This window comes from Taudactylus pleione, unplaced genomic scaffold (genome assembly GCF_031769625.1).
Source record: "Taudactylus pleione unplaced genomic scaffold, aTauple2 ptg000490l, whole genome shotgun sequence".
Lineage (NCBI taxonomy): Eukaryota > Metazoa > Chordata > Amphibia > Anura > Myobatrachidae > Taudactylus > Taudactylus pleione.
The window spans coordinates 1698784-1719549 of NW_028284892.1; positions in this window are offsets into that span (position 1 = coordinate 1698784).

Sequence of the window (20766 nt, forward strand, 5' to 3'; positions counted from 1 at the left end):
TTGCAGAATTTTTCGGGAGAGGGATCCAAGGATCCTGTCCCATTGGTTCCAATACTGAGTAAAGATTTATGACAGATGACCCCTACCCTAAGGGTCTCCCTGTTGTAGGGTGACCATCTCTGGCAGACACTGGTACCAGTTTGTGCTTTTTTTGAGGGTACACCACCCTCATTTTCACGAGAGAACCAGCCCTGGCTTTTTAGCTTGTGCTGATTAATTATTTGGAAGGGCAACACTTTTGTACACTGAAGTACCAAAAGTCGTGGGATAGCAGTATGTAAAGGTAATGGTAGGTGGCGTCACCGTACTGTAACATCTTGGGAATGGCCAGACCTGCATCAGTTGTAATCAGACATCATTTGAGTCAGTTTGAACATCGGCTAGACTGCTCGTGGCAAGGTGACTTGTATTATCAGAGTTCGAACAGGGTATGATAGTGGGTGCCCGACGGATGTGACATTCCCTCAATCTACGGTGTCACGTATATGTATTGGGAATACATCATGGAAGGCATTACCATCCACCATGGACAGCGCGGTGGCCGACCACGGGTGCTTAATGATCGTGACCACCTGAGTCTGGCCAGAATTGTCCATGGTAACACACAAGCAACACTGGGTCAAATCACATCCACATTCAATGCAGGAGGTACCAGACGCATATGGAGGTACCAGACGCATATGCAGCAGGTTAGTGCAGCGTTCTGTAGCTTCCATGGGACAATGGAGCAGAAGACCCACCAGAGTGCCTCTGTCAACACTACAACACCGGACACAGTGCCTCACATGGGCTTGTAACGAATTGTACCCTGGAGGACTGACAACATGTGGTGTGGTCTGATGAGTCACGGTTCCAGATGTTTCAGGCTGATGGTAGGGTTCGGGTGTGGCCTAGACTCCATGACATGGGTTGGGTCCCTTGGTCTGCCTGAACATGTCATTGACTGGTAAACGCTACATTGCATTGCTTGATAACCATTTGCAGCCCTTCATGGTCTTCATGTACCCCAACAACGATGGAATATTCCAGCAGGATAATGCACCGTGTCATCGGTCCCAAGTTGTCCAGAATTGGTTTGAGGAATATTCTGGAGAGTTCCAACGAATGGTGTGGCCACCATGTTCGCCCGACATGCACCTAATTAAGCATTTATGGGACGTGGTGGATCGGTCCATCTGCACCCAGGATCCTGCACCTACAAATATCAGAGATCTGTAGGAAGCTATTCAGACGGCATGGGTTAACATCGATCCAGAGGTCATCCATCCACTTGTGAAAACGATGCCACGTCGAGATGCTGCACTTCGCCGGGCTAGAGAGGGTCCTACACGATACTAGGCATCTATCCCATGACTTTTGGCTCTTTAGTGTACTATTTGCTTAAGTCTTTATTTTTTATATACAGTAAATTAACACGCTGCTGATTATCACAATCTGTGTGTATCGTTATGGAATTCCTCTGGTATTCAGGACAGGTACAGTTCCTTAGAGGAGATGTGACCCACTTAAATTGAATGCATATCTAGAGGGAGTACTATACTTACTTGTGCTTGCCCCTGCTTAAGTAACTTGTGCTTGCACGCCCTTTGGAGAGGGTGCAGTAATCCTGGGGTACTAATGGGGTCAATGCAACTGCTCCCCAGTAGAGGCAACATACAGGGGTCTCGAGGGGACAAGCTAATGAGGACAATGAATTGATTACCTCCTGAAAGAGTCAGCTCCTGAGATGAGAGGAACACTTGGATCTTTGAACTGAATAGGTGATGCTACTGATCTGTGGTCTAACAAGACATCTACTGTTAAAATGTGAAATAAAACCTGTAACAGGGAATTACCTTGCTGCAGAAAAGATTATGTGCTGGGGGCAATATAAGCCAAGACTGTATTTGAGTAAAGTTATCCTATTTGTTTTTTAATTATGAGATGGTCTGGCAAGGTGGCACCCATTCACTTCAACACTGCCAGCTGTATGCCATTAAACCCGCTGCATGTGCATTACCTGTATTTTCCGATTATCAAACCTGTTTACCTCAGGAGCCTGAGGGAAGCTGAGTGACAGCTGGGCGGCTGACTTGAAGAGGTCGGTATAAAGGAGAAATACACCACCACCGCCACCCACCAGGCAAGCAGGGGGTTACAGATGTTTAGGACTTCTGTTGCCGTGGTGACAAGATGGCAGAACGGAAGCCTTATCTTGCGATGCTGACAAAGTGCGAAATGTGTTTGAAGAAGGTGATGGCATCTTCGCAGCAACAGAGGAATTAACCCATTACTGTTCGAGTGCATACACCAACAAGCTGTCTTAGCATTTTATCCGCGATGTTTCCTTCAGATTTAGGACACCGGAATGTGCGCAGCATCGAGCTCGTGTAACGAGCGCAGTCAGAAATCGTGTTCTCTAGCCAAACCAACGATACAAAGTGTTAAAAGAAAGCACACTTGTTCTAGTAGATATATTGTTTCCGTATGTTAGTAAATTTACTGACAATATAAAATATGTATAATTTTTGGCTTCACATAGAATACGCTACACCAGCACAAGCTTTCCAATAGTTGAGGGACAATAACTTTCAACAGCATAACAATCCCTAAAATAGTTGAGGGACAATAACTTTCATCTCCAAAAGAGGCAGGGCTTAACAAGTTGGGGGTGTGGCTTTTCCCATTCCCTCTGCCTCAGGGGGGGGGGGGGGGGTTCTGGCAATGTTCTTCTCTCAGTCACTGGACCTGTGCATGCTCAGAAGTGGCCCCTGCTGTGCCCTGTGAGGGTGGGGCCAGGCGGTTATCTTCCCTTGAAGGGTGGGGCTTAGTGGTTATTTGCCTGGGAAGGGTGGGGCTAGGTGATAATTGTTGGAATATAGTATAGTTATACACACCAGCGGATGCCCCGAGTCAGCGAACAGCCCAGTACTTGAGCAGTGAGCTGGTTTATTCTGTGAAATGTACAGCCGTACTCGCAGTTATGAATACACAGACTTATCACATGGAGTGGGAGCATGCAGGTCAACAGGCGGTGACTGTATGTGGGTAGCGGGGCAGGATGTAAGCGTTATCAGCATTTGTAGGCGTTGTGGACCAGAGGTAACACTGGGGAGGGGGGGTACATTTACTAAAGTGAGAGTTTTTAGAAGTGAGTTTTAGAAGAGATGTTGCCCATAGCAACCAATCAGATTCTAGCAATTATCTTCTAGAAGGTGCTAGTTAAATGTTAAGTAGAATCTGGTTGCTATGGGCAACATCTCTTCTAAAACTCACTTCTAGAAACTCTCACTTTAGTACATTTACCCTGGGTCTCTCTGAGCTAAGTGGAAAACGTCCATCTTCCTCTGTGCTGCTCTAACACAGTGACAAGATGACGTCGCGCATGTGCACAAGTAAGGTTGGCGGCCATCTTGGCTAGGGACTTGAAGCCTTCCTATAGGAACCATTATGGATCTATGGAGTATGCGCAGTAGCTCTCTCCAGCTTCAACAGTAATCAGTCCCTAGTATTGTGAATCTATGTTATTGCTCAGAAATCCTATTTATCTTTTATTCCTGAAAATCAACAGAAATTCAAGTTAAAGTCAAATTTACCTACCACTAATCTACAATTTCTGGCAACTCACCGTTCAATCTATAGCTCACATGCGCCATTTAGACAGTCGGCGTGCAAATATTCCTGGCCTGGCACCTAAAGCGTTAATAGGTGCCTAAATTTACTTTATTTTATTTTATTACCCACCCCCCATCTTGTTAGTTACAAAGCTGGCTCAGTGGAGACACTGAGACCACAATGACTGCCTAAGTAAACGAGGCTTCTAAGCTGTTTCGTCTCCTGCAAATTCTCTCTCTCTCTCTGCGTTTCTTCTGGATGAGGTTTAACTGCCTCTCGCATCTGTGACCGCAGGAACCAGCTGTGCTCTAGAACTCTGGGGCGGAGGTGGGAGGATGTCACCCAGGCAGAGAGAGAAAGAAGAGGGAAGAGAGTGTTATCCCCTACGTTGGCCGAATCAGCATCAAGAAATAATGTCTCATGTCGTGTGGTGCTCTCTGTAATCATATCTATACTGACCCACCTGGACAAAATATGGGGGCGATACACAGCCTCACGCTGCTGCTTTTGCTGGAGTCGCATCTGCGACTTTATGCCGATGCTATTATAAGCCCTTAATAGCGATGGCCATCAATTACTGGAAATCATCAAAGGTTCCTCAAAAACTCCTCACACACAAACCTTCCACTAAACCCTGTTTTATCTTTTTTCTGTGTTTAATAATCACAGTTTTCATACACCCTCCGCAGCTGAAAGAAACAAATAATTAATTACCATGCATTTTTTATTTTAATTTTACAATTAGCATTTTTGCATATATTAACATTCAGGGCCTGATTCCCGAGTTTCATGCAGTGCCGATATTTACGTGGTTGAGTGATTATTTCCAATTACACATGCACGGAAAGTCCTTACGGCGCATGTGTTACCCTGAGTGTGCGCGCAAAGATGCTGTTGCGATTGGAAAAAACCGTATCGGAAATGGGACGGCAAAGTGATGTGTGTTCCTGGGCGTCGCCGTGAAGTGAAGGCAAAAAAAAGGTCTCTGGGGATGGGCCAGGCGCCAGTGCTCCTGTTAGCCCTGGACTGCCAGACCAAGGGGTATATTTACTAAAGGTGGATTTTGATCAATTTAAAATCGACCAACATCGGTGTTGTGTTTTTGGGGCTAAATCAAACATTTGCTAGTACTCAAAAACAAAATAAAAAATTGTCTGTTGATTGATGATGATCGATTTTAAATAAGATAAAATCGACCTTTAGTAAATACCCCCAAGGCTTTATACTATAAATGCATGATAAAAAAAAAAATAATAATAATCATAGAACTGGGCAATAGTGGGCCAGATGAGACTGAAACTGTGACTACAGCTCCAGGCCTCCAAATAAAAATAGGCCAGATGGTCAGCCATAAATCTGAAGTATTAAAATTGTATTTTGCAATTTTTGCTACTTTTATGTATTTGGGGACACATTGGAGCTGATAGTGTATGGGTGGACACGCCCACATGGCACTGGCCACACCCACATGACATTTGCCACACCTTCTTTTCAACCTCAGGTTCACTGTGGCCCTTAATCCAGCCCTGCCGCTATTGCCCTTAGAACCTGCGTGGTTACCCCATTCACCCCTGTTGTACTTCACAACTGGAAAGTAATATTACTTGGCATATAAGTAAACACACTTGAAAACTAACAGCTATCCGACGGACCTATTAGCACTGGCTGGGACAGGAGACTTACCCATTGTCTACCTGCCTTAAATAGTCACAGTACCCTGTCAGTGATTTTTTATACCCTAATAGTTGATACTAGAGAATACATTATTTAAACAATATATAATTAGCAATAAGAAGGTTAATAATCTTCCTTCTGATGAATAACTAAAAGTAGAGATGAGTGAAGTTGCTGTAATGGAGCATACACACCTGTCAGATTTGTCAGATGAACGATTTGAACGATTTTACCAAAGATTTGAACGATTTTTGACTGCATTAAAAAATGAATGGAATCGTCCAAGTCTGACTGCAAACACATCAGATGTCAGATATCGTTATCTGACCATCGGGAACGCGCAGCGCTCAAATCGTTCATCTGACAGATATGTCAGATTTTCCTTCAGATATGAACGATTGAACAAATTTTTAAATCGTTATCGTTCAGATCTGAAGAAAAATCTGACCGTGTGTATGCACCATAAGACTTTGAGCATGATGCATTTCGCAGTGAACACTTAAGGTTGATTTTTGCCAATGAGATGTAGAAAATGATGGGGCCCTAATGTGAAACAAGGCAAATCATTAGGAACAGTTTTGAAAATATTGTTCATCTCAGGCTGAAAATAATTACAAATGACATAAAATACAATGTTTTGCGATGTTTTACTCTTAATTATCTGGCATAATCGCAGCAGTGTAGATATGTAGGATACAAAGGGCCTGATTCTGAGTGGGACACTGCAGCGCCCGTGTGTGCTTCTCTCACCGGTGTCATGTCTGTGACTCTGTGCTAATACCGGTACATGTGTGTGTCTGCATGTGGAAGAACCGAGACGCCCACTTTGAGCGTCTTTATACACTCAGAATACCAATTGGCGCGTCTTTAGATGCAACCATTGAAACTTGCACCATCCTCATGCTAGGTGCAGAATGTCCATCAGAGTATGACTTCCAATGTGAGCATCTGATTCAGAAATGTACGCCATCTCCATGTTTAGGCAGTTATGCGATAACCGGCAATCTGTGCATGTCTGGAATTTGCACTGCACATGTGTGAAGGTACATCACCGTAATCGCTCGCAGCGAGTATTTACTTGCAATGTGATTAACAGTCAGGGAGCGTTTGGGGGAGGTAATAGGGAGTGGCCGAAAAGAACGCAGACCTTTTGCGACCATTTCATGGGCGTGTCATATCATGCGTCTGCCTTCCCGTACACAAGAAATATGGCTCTGGTGTCTCAGTTCCCGTGCCCATAGCCTGCAGGACCACAGGCCTGCTCAGGACAATCGAAGGATCCATGACCGATGCCGCCTCTTTGTACGCAGACGCTGCCTCATTTTACCCAGATGCTTGGATTTGCAAGGCCGCAGGTGGGCGTCTCAATACATCTCCTGGCGGCTGCGACATTAAGAAATAAAAAAATTACACATTAAAATTATTAACAAATAAAGGTGAATTTTTGTTAGTGATAAATAAATTCAAATATTCAGAAAAAAAATCCAAATTTGTTTGTTTGTTGATTTTGTTTTTGTCTTGCCTGAATGAATGGATGCTTTGATCACATTTACTTCTCTAATCAGTGTGTAAAAGTACAGGGATATATGCTTGCCAAGGCAATTCCATACATTTACCCTTTCTGGATTTTTAAAGTATTGTGTATTAAATATGAGGCATTGCAAAACTTAGGCCCTCCTGCTTCGTTCATTTTCTCTCTGCCAGCCCTATCACATCCTAAAACAGTGAGCCCTTTAATAATAGATGGAGTGATCAGTTACGCAGTCATGCTTACCCGCCTGGGCTGGGGAAAGTGACGCTGAGACGGAGAGTCCTGCTGAGAGAGATGCCACTGACAACTTTGCGCTTCTCAGGCAGTGGCTTCTCCAAATCCCGGCCACTGGGACTGTGACTTGCGGATTCCAGCCCCTGATGTGCCTTCTACCAACCAGTTACCAGTCAGCCCAGCTGCTATAGGCACACTGTGTTCACCGGTCCATGGGCTTCTCCCGAGGGAGATGGTGCCCACTGCTGCTGGGGCTCCCTGGTAGGAATCGAAATTCCACCTCCCAGGTCATTCCTTGTCAGGAACGGTCCTCAAACTGCAGCTCCCTAAACAGCACTGGGTTTGTCATTTTAAAACCTCTAATTTTCCCACGATGAGGTGGCACCCATGGGGGTGAGGTACAAAGCCCTAAGACCTTGTATTTGGGCGTTTTTAAAAGACGAGACTGGCTACAGAATGGTTACTATGTATTCTTCCCCCTAATAGGTAATAAGCACAATAAAGCAAAGAGGAGCACATTTGTGTCCCGAATGTATGAAGCCAAGTACGCACGTAAAATAGCGTATTTATGCACATACTGTATATTCAGTCGACGCATATCAAGTTGTGCCCTGCTGAAACACAACATTTGCATAGTGTGTAGCGTAGAGATGTTCTCAGAACAATGGGCCTGATTCAGAGCCGCTCGCACGATGTGTATGCAAATTGCGTAGGCAATGCTATCGCCCAGTATTTCTTAGAGAGCGATCACATTGGACCTCATTCAGAGTCTCACGCTAGATGTGATCGCTCGCCTCCAGCGTATGCAAATTTTTCAAAGTGACGCCACAGGAAGCGATCGCTCGCCAAGACAAAAGCACGCCCACCATATCTTAGCTTGGACCAGGGTACGCCCAATCGCACAGGCAGCGTACGCCCACCAGCACACGTCATCTCCAGGAAGTGTATTAAAACATTGGTATATCGAGGACAATCGGAAGCGATCGCAGCGCTTGTGGTTGCCTTACCCTACCGCAAACACTGCGAGGACTTCAGTGTAAAAAACAGGCATGTGACGTGTACTATGACGCTGCGTGTTAATTATGCACACCTCTAAAACGGCGTTGAAACACTCAGGCACGTCTGCGTTCGCACCTCCACACCCCCGTTATTAGTGTCCTGCCTCTGTTACCACCCACAAACGGCCTCTCCTGGCACTCATTTCACTGGGCTGTCTTTGCTGGGCGAGAGAGCGGCCTGCGATCACACAGAGTAGTTCGTGCACGCGCAGAACAAGGCATGTGCGTACGCAAACCATTGGGCCGCTTGCAAGCGCACAGCGCTAGCGAGAGACTCTGAATGAGGTCTATAGTTTATGCAGACACCCACCAGCCTGTTTTAAGATGCCCACTTGTGCACGTCATGTCCAGGAAGTGTATGCAACCATAGGTACATCGAGTAACATCGGATGCTATCGCAGCGCTTGAGGTTGACCATACCCTGCCGCAAGCACTGTGAGCACTTCAGTGTAAAAACAAGCCAGGTGACGTGTACTATGATGCTGTCTTATAATTATGCACACCGCTAACACGCCGCTGAGATGCTCAGGCACGCCTGTGTTTGCACCTCCGCTCCCCAGTTTTTAATGGCCAGCCCGTTACCACATACAAACGGCTTCCCCTGTCACTCACTCTGCTGGGCTGTCTATGCGCAGCGAGCGAATGCATTGTGAATTTTCGCTAAGGTATGCGCATGCGCACAATGCATACAGACTATATACCATCGGCAGCAGCAAAAGTATGCATCTTAGCCAGCGGGTCTGAATCAGGCCCAAAGTAACTGCTAATGTCACATTAACCTATTTGTACTCTATATATTGGTTCTGGTCAATATGGCGACATTCAGAATGTTAACAATCAGACCATTGAGACCAGAATGCCGACATGCTCTGAATGTCGACATTCAGGATGTTGACTAGGGCTGGCCATCAACCATCAATAATTAAACATCGATGGTTAACTGTTGGTCGATAGTTTTGCCATTGATGACAGAGAGCCAATGGTTCTCCACCATCGATGGCCAAGTAAGACCTCTCGTGCACCCAGCCGCAGTGGCCATCGAAGGGTGCACACCATCAAAGGTTCACCATAGATGGGTTTTGTGCCATCGATTGTAGTTGCCGATGGAACCATCAATGGACACCGATGGCCATCCCTAATGTCAATATGTTTCGAATGTCCACAGATAACATCTCAACATCCACAATGTTGACGTTGGCGTAATGTTAACACTTTCAAAATGTTGTATTGTTTATGTTGACAATAACAGTGTTGACACATGCAATTATGCATAGGCTACAATTACGGTTAGGCTGCTTTTAGGGTTAAGGTGACAGGGTTAGGTTAGGGTTAGTCTAAGGCTAAAATATTACTTCAACATCCTCAACACGTAGACATTCACAATGTCGGTATTCTGAAAATGTTGATATCATGCCGGTACCGACATCGTGGCTGTTGACATGTCACCCGACGACAATCTGAACATGAAGCCATGCTGAGTAGCGACATTCCAAGCATGTCGACATTATGAATGTTGAATTCTGCATGTCAGCGTAACATACCTGACCCCTATGTATAATGTGATGACGTCCTGTCATATGAGCAAGAGGGAATAGTGTCTTCTAGACTTATTAATAAATGCGAAAGTTGCATTTTCCATATAAAAAATAATTTAAATGCAACCACAAATACAAAGAAATGAAATTCTAAATGCCAACATCTGTTGTTTTCCATATAAGAAGCAATTGTGAATCTTCTTCCTTGCAGTAGTCCGTATAGAAATGTCACATAATACAGCTACATCGCTGGGGAATTATGTACTGTTTGTTACAATTTGCAGTCACTGAATCAGATTTAGCTGGATTGTGCTGCCGAATACAATCGTCATTACGTATCGCCGCATCTGCCCTCCAACTCCCACAAGCGATACACCTCCTGGCAGGCACATGTGCGCTTATGTCTACTTGAGTCGGCATTTCCATTGATACACCCTTACTATATTCAGCCTACACATGCCCACCACTCCCCTTCCCCTCCCTATTGCGCCACTTCTGGTATAAGGACAGTGTAAGACGGATAAAACCCTGAATAGGGGCGTACGGATACATTTTTTTGAAACGCATGCGCAGTGAGAAAATGCGTATATTACTCAAATAAGACTCTACTGTACGTATGACCCAGTCTGAGTCATCTTACTATACAGTTTAAAGATCCTTTTATAATGTTGGAACCATACTTTATATGGTAGTAGAAGCCTGTGATTCCCCATCCACCATTTAAGGGGTTTAAACTTTTGTGCGGAATATATACATATATATATATATATATATATATATGCCTATATGCAGTATATACATATATATTTTATTTCTTTTAGTGCCTTCCCTCAGCCACCACCTCTCCGTTAGTTAATGTGACCCCTTATTACACTCTGCAGGAATTGCCTTGCTTCGGGTTCCCTGGCAACCGCCCGTTTCCATGGCAGCCCCTGACAACCTTATGCTCATTAATTTATCAAGAAAAAAAAAAAAGGGTTCACACTGTAACAAATGATATAGTTATAATCCTGTCATGGCGTTAAAGAGAAGAGCAGGGAAACGAGCGACCCGGGACTCGTCGGGTAGACAGTAGGGGTGGTGATACGTCCATGTTCTATAGACCTAATGCTAGGGTTAAGACGCAAGCCTCCGTTATTATTTCTCTAAGAAGTTCTTTATTTAGAATGTGCAACCGGCTTCAAAACTCCCTTTCTTCTGTCTTTCGCAAGAACTTTCAAGTGTCTCCCTTGAAGGTGGAAAACACAGGGATTAGAACCAAGCGCGTGGCCTTTGTGTGCAGCCGGGAAATGGCTGCAAAGGATTCTGGGTAGCGGCTTATCAGCACCATTTTTAAGCAAGAGCTGCTTACCCATATCTCGGTATCAGAGATTAAAGTAATGCCTGCGTGGGCCACGCTGTTCTATTCCAAGTGCAGGAAGTCAGCTATTGTTCTATTATGCTGCTTTGTCTCAGGTGGATTGACAGCAGTGATTTCCTTTGTGTCCTATCTATCTGTGGGTCAGCAGATACCCCCCCCGTTATCACCCCGGAATACCCACTGAAATTGCCTCTGTCTGCATGTAAATTCGACTTGCCGCTTTCAGCGGTCCGCACCCTGACACGTGCGGTGCGATTTGAATTCATGCGCAGACTGGAAACAGTCGCCATCTGCGTCCGACATCAACACTTTGTCCACCTCTGAATCGAGCCCATAGTCTCTATTCAGTAGCATATATATATATATATATATATATATAAATATGGCTTTCTGTTTACACTGTAAGGAAAAAAAATGCCATAATATAGTTAGTTCCCAACCAACAATAAATGTAATTAGGTTACAGAGAAATATATAGTCAAAGCCTACGCAAATCTATTACAATGGATGTATATGGTTCACTTTTTAAACCTACAGGGTCGAGGGCAAATGTTCTTTTTGCCACATTATAAAAAAAAAACCAGCCCTGAATGTACAGTGCTTGGTATTTATGCCTGCCTGCCAAATAGTCACATCCTCAAAGAAAGAGGTATAGGTATCCATTGGAGCTAACAATCTAAATTCATCACTACATAAACTAGGGACCATGGGCCTGATTCATTACAGATCGCAATAGCGATTACGCACGCAGTCTCACTGCGATAATATGCTAATCCATTGCAATCGCTATGCCGGCCCAGCACTACATAAGGACGCTCGCTTTACCTTACACACATCCGTAATCCTTAGCAAGACTCCGAAACCATTGGAACCATCGAGTACCATCGCAGCCTCACGTACACTTGCACAAGCCCTGACCTTACTCAGAAATCGCTGACTTCATCGCACGCTCTGAGTCCTCAGGCTGTGTATGGCATCGCAGTGGATAATTTATGCACGCCCATGCAACGGCGTTCAAACGCACTGGCACGTCTTACGTGAGATTGCGGGAAACCTACTCAAACGCGGAGATAACGTAAGACTTCACACAGATAGAGCCCTGTTCAGAATAGAACCCACAGCTTAACCACCGCACCACCAGGAATGTGATATTTCCAGGACAACTTGTCATAACAATACAATACAACTTAACTGCGCATTTTCTGCCACCTCTAGCGAAGAACTTTAAGGACACACTTGGTGAAGGCAAATGCAGAGAAATAATAATAATGAAAATAATAATTTAATTGGTAAGAACCCCCCCTAAAACCTGATATTTACGTGCTGTAATAATATACAGAAAGGCCTTGTGGAGTACTCATTGGGAGACCTGGATATAAAGGACTGTACAGTAGTATCTGATATCTTGTCTTACGCAGTGATTTCAGTAACCCAGCAGCTGTGGTCACCTTCGATTTTTCTCTGTAAGGGTGGATGATATCAGGGAAGTGTCTGTGATGCCGTCTGCTTATTGACTCTGACCCAGAGCTCACAGTGATAATATCTGCAGGGACAATTAGGACCGTTACTCATGTTCCTTCCTATATAAGGAATACATCTCTGGATCTGGCAGGTTAAAGATTCCCTGTGCATTGTAAGCTGCCCATGGCAGTAGATACAGGCATGCTTGTTTTGTATTAGTACCTTGGTTATCTCTGTGCAAGGTATAGCCTGAGCATCAGGTTGGTAAAGGACACTGATATCTATGCTATAAAGCCAGATTAGTGGCCCTCATTCAGAGAGGAACGCTATACCGATGTTTTTGCCGTTGAGTGATTATCGGCTATCCGCACATGCGTCCGAGTAGCACTGTGCATGCGTCAGTCCATTACCGTAGTCGCAAGCAGCAACTCTTTACTTGCAGAGTGTTTGACGGCTAAAGGCCGTTTTAGGGAGGTAGCGGGGTGTGACACTAAAAACACAGGAGTGTTGCGCACTTTTCGGTGAATCTCGCCGCTTTCGTCTGCACAAAACATGGCTTTGACTTCTCAGTTCTGGCGGCCCTTCTGCGCGAGAATAGGGTTACTTAGGAGGCTGATTATCTTGAAGAATCTGCATAGGCGGTTGCTTGGATTCTCCATACAAATCCCACCTTCCGTGACATTAGCCTATGTCTGCATATGCTCTGCCTACAGAATCGCAGCAGCGACGGCAATAACCTACTTCTCTGAATTAGGCCCAGTGTCCCTTTTCCTCGCAATGTACTTGCACCATTCCACCCTCCACATACAAGTGGTTAACAGGTGTGATACTCATATGATAGTTGTCCACTTATTATTATTATATTATATGGCATAGCAGGTCATTCCTGACCAATGCACCATACAGTATGTGTGGAGTTTGTATGTTCTCGCCATGTTTGCGTGGGTTTCCTCCCACAAACATGCCCCACTGGTGCAGGGACTGATGTGGATGACTGAAATAAAGGGCTATGTAATGACTTCATAGCTGTTAATATATAAATTATAAATATCGTGGGGGTGGGGGGTTTGCAAATTTGTTAGAAATTTGAGGGAGAAGGTGTCTATATTATGTGACATTACGGTGAGGAACTTGATCCCTGCAGCAGCAATTCTGAGGCAGAGGGTGGTGTTAGTGATAAGGAAGAAAGTACACCTAAGTTGCGTCTTGTGACCCGGGCCTTGTATCAAATTATGCTGCCATATGGTGAATTGGATTTGTGGAATAGTAAGAGGTCATATCTGATTTATTGGTGATGCGCAGAGGCGGTGCCCCAAATTATTGTATGCACCCCACCACTGGTGCTCTGCCACACCAGACAACCATAGATCTGAAGAGCTGACGCATTTCATCCTGACACCCACACAGCGTCATCCAGACTTTCTCAAAGGCACACAAGCTGTCCCCTGATCCCCAATATATATATATATATATATATATATATATATATATATATACCCCTATACATTCATGACAATAGTAACATTTATTTACACTCTCTGTCTCTCTCTCTCTCTCTGGGCCTGATTCAGAGCCGGACGCTCTGACCAGAGCGCTCGCTCTGAATCAGTGCCCTCCTACCTAAAAATGGAGCGGCCTCTTGGACGCTCGCATAGCTGTGGGTTACCACCCACAGCTATAGCGAGCGTCCATGATGATGGTCCTCTGTCTCTTTTCTATATCTGGATTGCATGTGGTATGTAACCAGTGTTTAAATTAAAATCATAGAAACTCTGCAATTGCCATATACATTATGTGTACTCCAAACTGTATTCTTTTTACTTTATAATCAGGGAATGTTAGTTTATGTTTGTAGCAGCACTTGATAAACTCTCCAACTGCACTAAAGCCTTCCTCATCCAGGTGCTGCTACTCTATCACTAAGAATTGTACTCAGTGGAGGAATTACCACCTGTCCGCAGTAGAGCTGGGGACAACCACAGACCATCGCCACCGTTTTGCCATTGATGGAGAAGATCCGATACTTTCCTGCCATTGATGGTGATGGTCCGATGGTAATGTGGCTATGTTTCTTTTTTATTCTGTTGCACTTAGCCCTGACACCCCCCCATCACCTCACACTCCTTCTCTGATTGGCCTCCCTTATTCACGTGTACCCAGCTGGAGATGTTTATTGGTGGTGCTTTCCTGTAAAGTACTAAAGGCACCATCAGTGGGTCAACCAAATGATGACCATCCCTAAGCGCCGCTTACAGGTGCGGGGGGTCCAGCAATGCAGGATTTAAGCAAGAGCCAGTCCTAAACGCTTCTTCACTGCCCATTTGCCAGACATACCAATGCTCAGCAGAGACCCCCACTCTCCTCCTTTTTCTGTTCCACAAACAGGGCCTGGGAGGCTGCTCTGGCATCTACCTGCCCTCCCTAAAGGTTTGCAGTGGCCCCAGCTCTGATCTTGATGCACCCAGCTGCCAAGTGTTCCTAGCACTTGTAGTGAAACTATTATCTTGATATACGTTACCAGCGCCGTCAATCCCTTGGGGATCAGCAACCGTTATTCTATATGATTGTTAGCAGCAAAAACATGTTTCTGAGTTTGTACGTTGTCTTTTGTTTCCAAAACGAATGTGCCCTGCTGCCTTTGTCACCATCCAACACAATGACGTTCTACATGTTCAGTGGTCAGACCTGTAGCACAGATAACGAGAGGATGTAACGAAATGTTTCTTTGCATTAACTTCTGTAATGCCCTAATGAAGGTGTCCTAATATCTAATCTCAAATAGCAAGGAGAAAGGGAACAGCCCCCAATGGAAATGAGGACAGTCTTCCTGTATCCAATTACCAGCGAGTCCCCATTTCTTTCTCAATATCCTTTCATCCTTGATTTCAAGTACAGGTCCCCCGAACTTAACCCATTTTGCATTAAAGTTATTCTCCCCTTATATATATATTTTTTATTATATAAACCAGGAATAATATGATTTTTTTTTTTTTCCCCTCAACATCAAAGATCTGTGGTGCAGAGAAAATATGGCTTTTATCTCTGCCGGATTCAGCCGCGTCCCACATTTTAAAGGGCACCCAGTCTCCCTTGATCATCGGCTAAGGCTGAAAGTTTAACATCTAACACAGTTCTATTGCTGTGATTCTGTGCTCCAGACGGATTCCTGTTCCTTGGGGAACTGCGTGTAGCATAATACGGCCCTTTAGCTATATTCCAGAGTTTAACATGATTTAACCCTGACTCTCAGCAGGAAATCCAAGCCTTGCGTCCAATAAGTGGATCGGCGGACTTAGCTTGCGGGACATCATAAGTGCGATCCTGTCAAGTCCATTTTGCCACGTTCTAAACCCTTTGAGTGCCAACAGGGTCGACTTGTGGGAAGCGATCGTATTGAGTAACGGTATTGCAGACATTTAATTGATCAATTCCATATGCATATACCGGTGTCATTAAATGACGATTTAATGGATGGCTGGTCCTCGTGAAATAACCAGTAGGAGTGAGAATATTTGTGTTTATTTGAGTTGCATCCTGTCCTATTTGGATGCAGGGTACACGACCCATATCGGGATGTAGTCTGGAAGCCGACGGTCTAAATGCCGACCGCCGACTTCCAGACTGCTTTATCCCGACTAGGGATGAATGACAGGCGTCTAAATCTAGAAGCCTGTCATTTGCCCGACGTTGGGAGACCGGCGTCCGGCATCCCGATCGAGCAGATGCCGGGCGCTGCAGCGGACAGCCGCGGGGGGGGAGGGTTAGGTTTAGGGCTCCCGGGGGGGACTTAGGGTTAGGCACCCCCCTGGGAGGTTAGGGTTAGGCTAGAGGGAGGGAGGGTTAGGCACCTCCCTGGGGGACTTAGGTTTAGGCAGCGGGGAAGGGGTGGGTTAGGTTTGGGCACAGGGGGGAGGTTAGGGTTAGGCACCCCTAAGGAGGGTTAGGGTTAGGGGGGTTAGGTTAGTAAATACTTACCTTTAGGACGATCGGGATTTCCTCCTTTTTCGGGCAGCCGCTGTTGGGAATTGAACCGTTCGGCCGGCGGTAATACATATCACACCCCCCATTTCTACTTCAGGGTCCATAGGGTATCCACAGGATACCTTGGGGTATAGGTGTGACGTCAGTCGCAGGGCACCAAAGAGTTAAGCTTTCAGCCTCCCAGGATGCACTAGGTCCCCCTCCTATACCCCGCCCCCGGGCCAAGGCACCTCAGTTTAGTTTGGTGCCCGGCCGGAGTCGGGTGCACCTGTTGGAGTGGGGGCTAGAAGAGCCCCTGAAGCTTTTTCTTCATGCAGCTGTGGCTGCACATCTGGATGAACAGCATGGACAGTCAGTCCTGACGTCCATGCTGTCTTCCTACACCCCGCCGGTACCAGAACGCCGGTACTGATCCGGGGATGCTGGTGGGCGTCTGGGGTCACAGCTAGCGGTGACCCCAGATGCTCCGGACCATGGCCGGATTCAAGGGGGACAGAGGTAAGCAGCGGGGTCCCGCGGTGGGTCCCCGCTGATCACATGGTCCTAAGTCCCCAGGCAGGGGGCTCCCTGGGGACTGGCTGCAGCGTGGAGCCAGGCGACCAACCTGCGCTTCCACTACCCCCTGGGACAGCGGACCGCAGCAGAGCGGTAGCGCTGCGGCGTCCCAGGGGTTAAATGCATGCCATGGGAGCGCGCCTTCCCTGTCTCACAGCCGGCGCCTCCCCCGCTGCACACAGCCCTCTCTGCATGCTGCCGACTGGTCCTGTGGCAGCGCTCCTCCCCCAGGCCAGCTTCTCTCTGCTCCTCGGCGGCCATCTTCTCTGCAACGCATGGTGAACGCTGCTGGAAGTCTGGAAGGAAGCATCGTGGTCTGGGTCCCCCCGCATACCTCTCCTCCGCTGTGGCTCAGGTCTGTGTATGCAGCGCTGTGTCCTACCAGGCCCTGTGTCTGTGTAGTTGAGTGATCAGCGCTGTTAGTGCAGGAATTGTTATTTCTCTGCATTGTATGTGACTGTGCTAGCGCTGCCTGTAACTTTTCTTCTCTAAACTGTCAGCTTTATTACTGTCCCTGTTCTTTCTGCTAAAGCCCTTGCGGTGCGGTGCTGCAGGGTGGTCTCTCGCCTATTTAATACTTAATTGGTGAGAGAGGTCACATACGTGGTGCCATCATGTCTGAAAGTGATTTTCCCCTCCGGCTACAGTGTACCACGTGCAAAGTACCGTTAGCGGAGGGGGAGGGTAGCGCGGAGGGCCTTTGCCGGCAGTGTTTGTCCATGGCGCGGCCTATTACGGTTACAGCACCGGTACAGGAGCCGCCCTGGGCTTGTTTCGCTCAGGCGTTAACAGCTTTAGTGGGCCAGTTAGCTCCGCAGCCCGCGTTTACTTTGATGGGTTTGTCCCAGCAGTCTGTGGTGTCGTCACCCATGCAGGGGTTCCCACGACAATTGGTGGTACCCCACAGTCTCCCTATTTCCCCGCTCCCGGGTTCTCAGGAGCCAGCGTGGGTTAACTCCCTGACGAGTTCTGTACAGCACTTGTCGGATGTGTTGCAAGGGGAGTCTGTGATGCGGCCTCATAAAAGGCCGGTGGCGTCTCTGTCCGCTCCTTATGAGGATGACGAAGGGACGTCTGATGATGGGGAGATTCTGGATCCTTACGATCAGGAACATTTCCATACTAAGGACGCTGATGCTAAGTCCAAAGTATATATTCCTGGACTTATTCGGGCGGTCCGCACAGCCTTGGTGATTGAGGACGAAGTTCCCCCAGCGGCTAAATCTAAGTATGCCTTTTTCAAAGATGTGAAGGGCGATGCCACAGTCTTTCCTCTTTCGGGTCAGTTGGTGGACCATTTAGAGGAGGCGTGGAAACAACCTGGCAAAAGATACCAGCCGCAGAGACGCCTGGCGGTGGCTTATCCGTTCGCGGATAATTATTTTGCTAAGTGTGAATCCCCTACACAGGTGGATTCTCACGTGACCCGTCTTGTCCGTAGTGCCACATTGCCGATGCCATCCATGTCCTCCCTTAAGGATGCTACGGACCGCAAGGTAGAAATCTGCCTGAAGTCCGCTTATTCCCTTGCAGGGGGGGCAGCACGGCCGGCTATGGCCATTTGCTGGGTTGCCAGAGCGATGGAGCGCTGGGCGGATTCATTAGAGGCTTCTTTTGAATCCGACTGTCCGGCCGAACAGGCGGAGTTGATTGGCAATCTCCGTGATTCGGCCACCTACATCAACGAGGCGGCTCTAGACATTAGTACTCTGGTGTCTAGAATTTCTTCAGCAGCGGTAGCTGCTCGTCGCACCTTGTGGCTGCGATCCTGGAAGGCGGACGCAGATCCAAGAAAGGTCTGGAAGCGTTGCCGTTTACCGGAGAAGTTCTCTTCGGTCCGGATCTGGATAAGATTGTGGCCACGCTGGCGGCAGCCAAATCTGCTTGTCTCCCGTCGGCCGCTGCTCCTTCTGGTTCTGGACCATCGTCCTTTCGGTCATCTAGGGCCCAGGGCAGGCCCAAACCACAGTCGTTTCCTCGACAGGCTGGCCCTAAGAAATCGGTCAAGCCCCGGAAACAGGCATGGAGTACCAGACGTCCGGCCCCCAAGCCAGATGACAAGCCTGCGGCCTGACGGTCCGGGTCTCCCCTTGGGGGATCCCAGGGTGGGAGGCCGCCTGCTGCAGTTCTCCCGGTGTTGGTCGTTCACTACGACAGACACTTGGGTTCTGGAGGTGGTCTCTCACGGGTACGCCCTCTCCTTCCGGCACAGACCCCCGGCTCGATTCTTCACCACGGGTCTACCATCAGACCGGAACAAGGCTACGGAGCTGCGGAAGGTATTGCACACTATGCTCCAGGCTGGAGTTATAGTGCCTGTTCCATTCTCCCAGAGGGGCCAGGGTTTCTATTCAAATCTATTTTTGGTACAGAAACCTAATGGGTCATATCGTCCGATTCTCAACCTCAAAGCACTCAACAAGTCTTTGCGGGTCCCGAAGTTTCGGATGGAGACCCTACGGTCCATCATTCTGGCGCTGGAACCTGGGGACTACATGGTGTCATTGGACATACAGGACGCTATGGCGGTCATGGCGGCTTCTCTGCGGCTGCAAGGAGTCCGCATGTTGCCGTACTTGGACGACCTGTTATTGGTGGCAGGATCTCCAGAGCTCCTGTTACACCACTTGGACCTGACCATTGCACTGCTGCAACGGCACGGCTGGCTAATCAACTGGCAGAAGTCCACTCTAATCCCGTCTCGGAGGATTCTGCATCTTGGAGCCTTATTGGACTCGGGACAGCAAAGGATCTTCGTGACGGAGGACAAGATCTCTGCTTTACAGTCAAGGGTGCGCAGTTGTCTGCACAGCCGCCGGGTGTCCTTACACTCGGCGATGAGGTTACTGGGCTCCATGGTGTCGGTGTTCGACATGGTGGAATACGCCCAGTTTCACTCCAGACCTCTGCAGCACCTGATCCTGTCCAAGTGGAACGGGCTGCCTCAGTCTCTGAAGTTCCAGACGATTGTGCTCACCCCGGAGGTTCGCCTGTCCCTTGCGTGGTGGTTAAAGACGACCCACCTCAACAAGGGACGTCCGTTCTGGGTTCCAAATTGGGTCCTGTTGACAACGGACGCCAGTCTTCGGGGCTGGGGAGCAGTTTCGGGTCCACACTTGTTCCAGGGCAGGTGGACACCGACAGAAGCGGAGCTTCCAATAAATATCTTGGAACTCCGTGCGGTCTTCAATGCTCTCCTGCAGGCACAGCGGTTTCTCCAGGGTCACCCGGTGCAGGTCCAGTCGGACAATGCTACCACCGTGGCCTACATAAACAGGCAAGGAGGAACTCGCAGTCGGGCGGCTCTCGTAGAGGTCTCTCGGATCCTGGTTTGGGCGGAGCGCAATCTTCCGGCCATATCAGCGGTCTTCATCCCGGGAGTACTAAATTGGGAGGCGGACTTTCTAAGTCGCCAGGACGTTCATCCAGGGGAATGGTCCCTGCACCCGGACGTTTTTCAACTACTGGTGGACAGGTGGGGTCTTCCAGAAATCGACCTCATGGCGTCCCGGCACAACAACAAGTTGCCGGTGTACGGGTCTCGCACAAGAGACGAAGGGGCGTCTCTGGTGGATGCTCTGTCCGTCCGTTGGACGTTCAGGTTCGCATACCTGTTCCCTCCGGTCTCCCTTCTTCCACGGGTAATCCGGAAATTCAAACAGGAAGGAGGGACGCTCCTGTTGATAGCTCCCGCGTGGCCCAGAAGGCACTGGTTCTCAGACCTTCAGGGTCTGTCCGTGGACAGTCCTCTGCGGTTGCCGCTACGACCGGACCTTCTGTCTC